Genomic DNA, 10,224 nt, shown 5'->3' on the forward strand with positions numbered 1-10,224 from the left:
AAATGATAGAAGATGTGAAGGAGGGAGTGAGAGAGGGAGGGAAGGAGGGAGGTAAATAGAGAGGAACGGAGGGAGAGAATTTGTGCACATGTGAGAAAGAGAGGGAGTGAGACAGAGATAGAGTGGGAGATAGACAGAGAGTGGGAGAGAGGAAAGAACATGCAGCTAAGAGAGAGGTGAAAGAGAGAGCATGGGGCAAGGGATGTAGAATTAAAGAGGTTGAAAATGAGGGGGGAAGAGAGGGAGAAGAGGAGAATGAGACCAGGATGGGGTGACAGTGTAGTTTAATGGGTAAAGGGCTGGTCTTGTAACCTAAAGGTCACAGGCTCGATTCCCCGGGTAGGGCACTGCCGTTGTACCCTTGAGCAAGGTACCTGCATTGTTTCAGTATATATCCAGCTGCATAAATGGGTGCAATGTAAATGCTATGTAAAAAGCTGTGTAAGTTGCTCTGGATAAAAGTGTCTGCTAAATGCCTGTAATGTAATGTATAATAGGCGTGGCAGAATTGACTGAAGGAGTGTCTTTCACCTGTTTCTGAGTGATAATAAGTGTGGTTGTTTTGCTGCTGTTTTTAGTCGCTGGTTTGCTGGCTGGCTTTGGCGGTGCAGTGTAATGTGATATCAGTAAAGCAGCTCGAAATTGAAAACAGAGTGAAATGGCTAGAGTCAGAGTTTCATAATTGTTTTCCGTTCAAATGCCTATAAAAAAATATGCCTGTTATTTGGGCACAGATAGTTCCCTAATATATATAGTTTTATATTCTCTGCAGATGCTGCAGGGAGCTCTCGTGTGTAGGGAGTTTTGGTATGTCATTTTACTCTTTTCAAATAGCCAATTTTCATTTTGGTAGTATACTGTTCAAAGCCTCAGTTTTCAGGTTAATAACCATGTTGTACTATGACCCTGACCAGGCTGCTCATAACCTTACAACACTATGAGCCTGACCAAGCTGCTCATAACCTTACAGCACTATGACCCTGACCAGGCTGCTCATAACCTTACAACACTATGAGCCTGACCAAGCTGCTCATAACCTTACAGCACTATGAGCCTGACCAAGCCTCTCATAACCTTACAGCACTATGAGCCTGACCAGGCTGCTCATAGCCTTATAGCACTATGAGCCTGACCAGGCTGCTCATAACCTTACAGCACTATGAGCCTGACCAGGCTGCTCATAGCCTTACAGCACTATGAGCCTGACCAGGCTGCTCATAGCCTTACAGCACTATGAGCCTGACCAGGCTGCTCATAGCCTTATAGCACTATGAGCCTGACCAGGCTGCTCATAACCTTATAGCACTATGAGCCTGACCAGGCTGCTCATAACCTTACAGCACTACGAACCTGACCAGGCTGCTCATAACCTTACTGTGATGTTCTGTGTAAGGACCCACACGCAGACCAGGGAAATCCAAGAAAACGTCGTCTTTAATCAGTCCGAAGTTCGAAGCCAGGTGATCAGAGAGAGGGCGGTGCCGAATCGAGTTTCCAAAATAGTAAAAAGACAGGCAAAAAGTCAAAAACCAGGAGATCAGAAATAGCGAAGGTACAAAGGGGCAGGCAAAAGAGAAGTCAAAGAAAAGCAAAGGTCGAACCAGAAGCAAACAAAACCAAAAGGGGCAGGCAAACTCGAAGTCGGGCAAAGGGGTGTCGCAGGAATCTCAATAAACAAAGGCTTACAAATAATCGGCACAATGAATATGATCAACGTTCTGACCGTGAACAGGTGGAAAAGACTGACATTTATACACTGGAGAAGATAACAATCAAGGAGGGGTTAAGTGAGTGAGGGAGGAGTAACAAACAACATCCAGGTGAAGAACATTAGGAAAACTAATTCAATGACAGGGGACTGACAAAACGTGGACTGGAATCACATAGACAACAATGATAATACACGGCCTGGGTGAAGCAGGTAAAACAAGTGCAGAGAGAGAGAGGTGCAGTTAGAGCAAGAGACAGGTGCAGGCAATTGCAGAACTCAGCGTTAGAGCAGGCTAGAAAGAAAAGGGGCGGAGCTACAGCGCAGCATGGAAAAGGGGAGACTGGTTAATGTATTAGTATAGTGATCTAAACTATCAAAAACCCAAAACTAGTGTGTGTTAGTCCATTAGTAATATTCACATGTTAGTATATTAGTGAGGTTAGTACTTTACAATCTATAAGTTAGTAGGGATTAGTAGAAATTAGTAAAACTAGAAATCAGCAGGAAGAAAGTAAAGCGAGACTGGAAAGAAGGGGGGAAACCACGAAAACCCGGAACCACCCGAATAGTGAATTCACACAAGTACAGGGGAGTGAAGCAGCTCAGGGAACACAGACACAGAGACAGTACTGGGGAGACAAGTGACCGGGAAATACAGACTACAACACTTACAGCACTATGAGCCTGACCAGGCTGCTCATAACCTTACAGCGCTATGAGTTTGACCAGACTGCTCATAACCAAATGGCTGAGTCTGATCAAACTGAGAGAGGTAAGTGTGCCAAACTTTCAAAAATGTGATTTGCTAATAAAAAAATAGGTAGCTACATCTCTTATGAATCATAATTTTGTCTAAATGCAGTGCAGTCTAATTTGGTAATTCAAGCCAACTCAGGTGTAGACATACAAGCTAACACTGGCTAAAACCAATTAGCACCAACCAATTGTAGGATGCCTTTCTCAAAAGGTATACCTTCACTTTCCCGATGATCTACAGATGGGGCTGGTCGAAATATAGATACACGAATAGATCAGCTGGATAATGGACTCGCCCACTGTTCACATTTTTAAAATCACCACCCAAAAGCTCATTCCATGGTCACTGATTCTGTACATCCCCCAAATACAGCCTCCAGCAAGGTTCATTTTATTTCATTCAAAGGAATACAAATATCCAGTTTCAGTTGGAGAAACATAAAGCATGGAGGGAGGTTGATCAAAGCAGAAGTAAACTGATAGAGAAAGAGATAAAGAAACAGAGAGAGATTGGTGGAGAAAAAGATAATTAAAAACATTTTTTTTTCAATAAAACTATTGTTATAGAATTAGACAAAAAGGGATAAAATAACAATCCCTTTGGGAGAAACACACAGTGCCTCTCACTGTCCTGTAAGTGATGGTGTAACAGAGAGAGAGAGTGACAGGAAGCAATGCTCATGATCAAAGTATTTTATTAAAAGTTAAGTATGTGTACTTGTCAAGTCAGTGAAGAAATTTAAAATTTGAGAGAGAGAGAGAGTGAGAGAGAGAGCGAGATAAATAGAATGAGATGGACTGAGAGTGTGTGTGAAAGAGAAAGCAAGAGACAGAGACAGAGAGGAAGAGAAAACCGATTTCTGGCTTAATGATTCTTCACTGGCTTGAATGTAGACAGTGTTGCCAAAGCAACAGTTACGAACAGCAACACACAACAAACGATTACATAGCTGAGCTCAAGAACAGCTTGGGTTTTGGTGGGGGGGGGGGGGTCTTTCTCTGTGTCTGGTGCCTGCAGGTTTGTTTTAGAGCAGGTCTATATGGTCCCAGACATGTGGGTTTAGGGAGACTGAAGATGCTTCTTGCTGTTTCACTGCTGATGTGTCTTCAAGGACCATTGCGATGTAACAACAGGGACTGTGGGAGAGTGACTTTAGGGACAATCGCAATATGAATGCATGAACACTGTGGGCATGTATTTAGGGGCACTAGTGGTGTGACTATAGGAACACTGTGGGCATGTATTTAGGGACACTAGTTATGTGACTATAGGAACACTGTGGGTGTGTCTTTAGGGACACTAGTGGTGTGACTATAGGAACACTGTGGGCGTGTCTTTAGGGACACTAGTGGTGTGACTATAGGAACACTGTGGGTGTGTATTTAGGGGCACTAGTGGTGTGACTATAGGAACACTGTGGGCATGTATTTAGGGACACTAGTTATGTGACTATAGGAACACTGTGGGCGTGTCTTTAGGGACACTAGTGGTGTGACTATAGGAACACTGTGGGTGTGTCTTTAGGGACACTAGTTATGTGACTATAGGAACACTGTGGGTGTGTCTTTAGAGACACCAGGGGTGTGACTATAGGAACACTGTGGGTGTGTCTTTAGGGACACTAGCGGTGTGACTATAGGAACACTGTGGGTGTGTCTTTAGGGACACTAGTGGTGTGACTATAGGAACACTGTGGGTGTGTCTTTAGGGACACTAGTGGTGTGACTATAGGAACACTGTGGGTGTGTCTTTAGGGACACTAGCGGTGTGACTATAGGAACACTGTGGGTGTGTCTTTAAGGACACCAGGGGTGTGACCGTGCCTCTGCTCCCCAATGCACATTTCCCCATGGAAACAGAGAGAGGGGAGAGTGGGGCAGGGGTAATGCACAGCTTTGCATAATGAGGCAGATTGGAGAGATTACGGCAGTCATGGCACCATGTGGCCTGAGTCATTACTCCGTCAAACACCCCGAACCCTCGCCGACGCCTTAATCAGTGCTCAGCACCGAACCGATCACTTTAGAGCGGCACAGAACCACTCCTGGAGCCCGCAGTCAGCGCTAATTACAGCTGCCCTCTCCTCCCTTCCGGATCCTTCTGCTCGTCCTGTCCTTGACTGTCCCAACTGAAGGGCAGCCGGTGTGCGTGTGTGCGTGTCTAAGTGTGTGTATGAGTGTGTGTGTGTGTGTGTGTGTGCATGCATGTGTGTGTCTGTGTGTGTGATTACACGTGTGCATGTGAGTGTGTGCGTATGTGCGTGCGTGTGATTACACGTGTATGTGAGTGTGTGTGTGTGCATGTGTGCATGCGGGTGTCTGTGTGTGTGTGATTACATGTGTGTATGTGAGTGTGCGTGTGTGTGTGTGTGTGTGTCTGATTACATGTGTGTATGTGAGTGTGTGTGTGTGTGTGTGTCTGATTACATGTGTGTGTGTGTGTGTGTGTGTGTGATTACATGTGTGTGAGTGTGCGTGTGTGTGTGTGTGTGTGTGTCTGATTACATGTGTGTATGTGAGTGTGTGTGTGTGTGTGTGTCTGATTACATGTGTGTATGTGAGTGTGTGTGTGTGTCTGATTACATGTGTGTATGTGAGTGTGCGTGTGTGTGTGTGTGTGTGTCTGATTACATGTGTGTGTGTGTGTGTGTGTGTGTGTGTGTCTGATTACATGTGTGTGTGTGAGTGTGCGTGTGTGTGTGTGTGTGTGTGTGTGTGTGTGTGTGTGTCTGATTACATGTGTGTATGTGTGTGTGTGTGTGTGCATGTGAGTGTCAGATAGAAGAGGTAGAGCAGGTCTGGACTCTCTGCTCCAGCAGCTCAATCAGAGCTCAGTGGAGTGTGTCACCTGCACAGAACACAGCAAACTGCTGGAGCCCTAAGAACCCACACCGCACCTCCTGCACCTACGACCCTTAATAACCCCCTATGCTCATTAATAACACTCTCACTGCTGTTTCTCTCTGCATCACAAAGGTTAATAGCAGTGCATCAGCGATATTTTATGTTCTGTTTCCTGTGGCACTTTACTGTACTACATGTGTAGTCTGGAGACAGACCAGGCTCTCCACAGCAAAAATGGTTATTGTGGATAAATCCTCACAGGAATCCGAAATCCTTCCTGTAAAAAAAAAAAAAAAAAGACCTGGATACAAATAGACAGTGACTGGCAGAGAGGGTTTGAGGGTCGAGACAGAAGACACATTGGGACAAACCCAGCTGAAACCCAAGGTAGGCCCGAGCCTTAGACCAGAGAACTCAGTCTCTGGCTCTGGATGGTCACTGTGGCTGTTGGTTCTTAATGCTCGGAAACACAGAAAGAGAAAGAGAGAGAGAGAGAGATGGAGAGGGAGAGAGACAGAGATGGGTAGGGAGAGGGAGAGAGAGAGAGATGAACAGGGACAGGGAGAGAGAGAAGGAGAGATGGAGAGGAAGAAATAGAGAGAGAGAAAATTATAGCAAGCCCCTTTGTCAGAAAATCTCTCTATCATGAAAGAGTTGCCCATTAGGCTGTTTTTTCTGTAATTTATTTAGTATTTAGATTTCTCCAGTTCCATTAGGCAGTTTTTCACACCCCACACACTAATTACACAATAATTACACATCAGCGCATTCATCCTGGGAATCGTCAGGGTAAATGCCGAAAAGCAAGTCATTATCACCAACTTAAGTGCAATTAATAACACACACACACCCACGCGCACACACCCACATACAAACATCCACATACCCACAAACACAAACACACACACACACACACACGCACACAAACATCCACACACACCCACGCACACACACACACACCCACAAACACACACACACGTTCCTTTTTCTTCCTCACACACACACCATCCTCTCTCTTCTTCACACACACTATCTTTCTCTCTCTTTCTCATCGTCTCAATTTCCACTACTTTTAAGTCCTTTTCTAATGGGGCATATTTTACAATACCTATTAGCTCGGCCTGTGTTTTTGATTTTAAGGACATTGGAATGGTTTGTTGAAATTTTTTGACTAATTATAGCAACAATAGAAATACCAATAGAGATATTAGCAGGTAATAATGTGGTACTAATAGAAATGAATTCTGGAAAAATCCATTTCAATTAACCGGTGTTAAGAGATTTTATGCTGCCTCTCTACTGTGGCATGTATAATTTTTTTCTCTTTCTCTCTCTATCCCTGCCTCCCTTTCTCTCTCTCTCTTTCTCTCCCTCCCTCCCTCGCCCTCCTCCTTTCAGTCTCCGCGGGCCTTCATTAGAACAGGAACGTATCTGATTCCACTGCTACACAGCAATTATGTAGTGTAGCCAAGCGTCTCCTCCGGTGGCAGACAAAATTGCCTTTGCTCTTTCAAAAGTGAGAATAAAAGAAAAAAAAAACTACATATTAATGTCAAAAATCCTGGTCTAAGTGGCGCTTCAGACCTTCTCTGTAAACCCGGAAGGCACAGTTAAGGCGTTTAGTGCGCACAGGTAATTTACAGACTGAATAAGGTGTCAGATGGGCAAAGATATAAAATGTGTATAATGCACATGTCAGACAGATTAAGCTAAAGATGGTTAAATCTGTCAGACAGGTAAAGCTATCAGACAAATAGGTATCTGTATCAGACAGGTAAGCTATCAGACAGATGGGTATCTGTGTCAGACAGGTAAAGATATCAGACAAATAGGTATCTGTATCAGACAGGTAAAGCTATCAGACAAATAGGTATCTGTGTCAGACAGGTAAAGCTATCAGACAGATGGGTATCTGTGTCAGACAGGTAAGCTATCAGACAGATGGGTATCTGTGTCAGACAGGTAAGCTATCAGACAGATGGGTATCTGTGTCAGACAGGTAAAGCTATCAGACAAATAGGTATCTGTGTCAGACAGGTAAAGCTATCAGACAAATAGGTATCTGTGTCAGACAGGTAAACCTATCAGACAGATGGGTATCTGTGTCAGACAGGTAAAGCTATCTGACAGATGGGTATCTATGTCAGACAAGTAATGGTGTCAGACAGATGGTATCTATGCTAGACAGGTAAAGCTATCGCAGATGGATAATGTGTCAGACAGGTTAAGCTACTAGATAGAGGAGTAAATGCGTCAGACCGACAGGTTTTCGGTGTTAAACTGATCGCTTAATGGGTTAAACTGGTAATGATAAACCAGACACAGGTGAAAGTATCATACAGACAAGTAAGTCAATCAAACAGACAGGCTTTTTGCATGTCCTTGTGCACAACGTTGTGTTTTTGTATTCATGGTATCTGGTAGTAAGCACCACTGCACTCAATGTTGTCTGTGTGCTTTGAGTCATGACACATCAGCCATAAATGAGGAGTGAAGTGGGCCCATTTATATCTATTATTAACACCAATTAATATCTCCATATTTCATACCCTCATTCTGAATGTGTTCCTTATTATAACTATAATTTTTTTTGCTGTATTTATGTTTTTATTTATTTCTAATATAGTATTTGAAAACAATATTTTAAGCATTAAAAGAGTACCTTAGGCTATTTGTGTCTATCTGATGTATATGCGCTGCGTTGTAACAATTTAACAGGTTGGGAAATTTTGATATTTTGCCACGGTCTGCTTTTAATAGAGCAGGGAGCATCCGCTGAAGAGATCGTAATTTAGCCCGTCGCTCTCGGACGAAGCGGTAAGACCCCACCTGGAACGCGATTCCGCGAGCTCCTGGCAACCAGAACCAGTTCATTAAGCGGCGCGCGGCCTGTCAGACGGCCGCTAAAACAGACAGCGGGCTGCGCCGTCGGGAGATAAGAGAGTAGCGACGATGACAGCGAAAGACGGCGAGGCCTAAAAGGAGCACGTCAAGACGGAGGGGGAAGTGGGATTTAAATGCAAATTGCGTAAAGGGGGGGGGGGGGGGGCCTGGAGGACAGCCCCGACACCTACCTGTGGGAAACAGCAACCGCAGCAGCAGGAGAAGACGCACGAGACCAGGAGAGGAAGCCCTGGCGACAGCCGAACTCCATTATTATTCCCTCTCTTAGCCTTTATTTTCCGGTATCTTCTCACCGCTCCATTATGGAAATTCCGGAGACAATTAGCACTTGATCTCAACAAAATGCCCCGCCCCAATGCCCGCCGAAGAAGACCTTTATAAATGTATATACAGTTTATATATATATATATGTGCTTATTTATCAAATGGTTATTTTGTAGTGTCAATAGGTTATTGGTAGGAGACCAATTAAATCTTAAAAAAGAAGAAGAAGAAAAAACACAAGAAGAAGAAGAAGAAGAAGAAGAAGAAGAAAACCAAGATTTGATTTTGTTTTCCTTTCCTGAACATTTCAATTGTACGGTTGAGAAATTGCATCTATGTGTCCAGCTCACTTGGTCCACCACCCGTTCCTGCTTCATCAGTCAAGCCGTTTGGTGCAGCCCTTTCTCCGCTACCAGACTTGTGTTGCCTGAGCCTGACTGAGCTGGAACTTGACCGGTCTGTCTGCTTTGTATGGCTGAAGGCGACGACATACTCATAATAAAGTGTAATCACGTTTTAATCAACAGGTAGATCAGTCCTGCTTTTAACTTTGGATCTGTTATGGATTCAACAGGGCGTCCGCTGACAGACTTGATGTGCAACTATTAAACATGGCATGGAAACCCCCTGCATTAGGCCAATTGAAGATTTGGGGTGGTGTTGATAAAATATTGTGCATTTGTCAATCATGGAATTCACTGAAATCAGAGACGGATTAATTAATTAGAATCATGGTGAGGAGGTAATTAAAATATGAGGCCAGGGGGCTTGATTAGAATCAAAAGAAGCGGGGGAGGGGGTGGAGGATGGGGAAGGGACAGGGGAACTGTGATGGAGGGCTTGCGTTTTTTGGAACCTGAAAAACCTGCGCCCTGTTTCATGTGGTAATTTTGGGGAGGTCAGGGTTGGAACTCTTTGAAGAGAGGGAAGCTAGGGAGGAGCGCAGGAGCCCCAGCTAATGAGCAGATGTCGGGCGTCTGTGCGTACAACGGCCACCACAAACCCTGCTGTTGCCTGCTGCTTCCTAGGTATAATTAACCCCTTCCTCACGTGCTGTTTCTCATTAACTCTTCTCTTTCTGTGATGAGTCACTCCGCCCCTTCACTCCGCACACTCACCTTCTTGTGTCTAATTGCAATTAGTTCCTCCTTTCTTTCCATTAAACCTTTGTTCCCAAACTGTGAATCTCTCTGCAGAGAGAGAGAGGGAGAGAGAGAAAGAGAGTGTATGTGTGTGTGTGTGTGTGTGTGTGTGTGTGTGTGCACAGTGTGTGTGTAGAGGTGTATATATGCAGTAGTGGAGTGGAAGGCTCAGTGGGGCTGATTCAGGCAGATTTGTTGAATTATTAAAAATACAGGAGAGAGAACTGGCCTTCTCTGCCACCACTAAAATACTGCATAACCACTAAACCACTGAACCACCTTACTCTCTTTCTGTCTCACACACACACAACCTCTCCTTTTAACTCCTCTCTTACTGTTCTCTCTCTCTCTCACTCTTTCCTCCCTCCTTTCTGACTTCTGCCCTCCCTTCTTCTCTCTCTGCTCTTTCCTGCTTCTTAATCCTTAGCCAGTCAGTTTATATATCAGAAAGGGACTAATTGCTCTGACATTTAGTTCCATCCTGGTTCCCCTGTGTGAGTGTGTGTGTGTGTGTGGCTGCCAGTCTATCATAGGGCTCACACACCATTCACTCACACGCTCACACCTACGGGCAATTTATAGTTTCCAGTTAGCCTACCTGCA

The sequence above is a fragment of the Anguilla anguilla genome, chromosome 2 (assembly GCF_013347855.1).
Source record: "Anguilla anguilla isolate fAngAng1 chromosome 2, fAngAng1.pri, whole genome shotgun sequence".
Taxonomy (NCBI): Eukaryota; Metazoa; Chordata; class Actinopteri; order Anguilliformes; family Anguillidae; genus Anguilla; species Anguilla anguilla.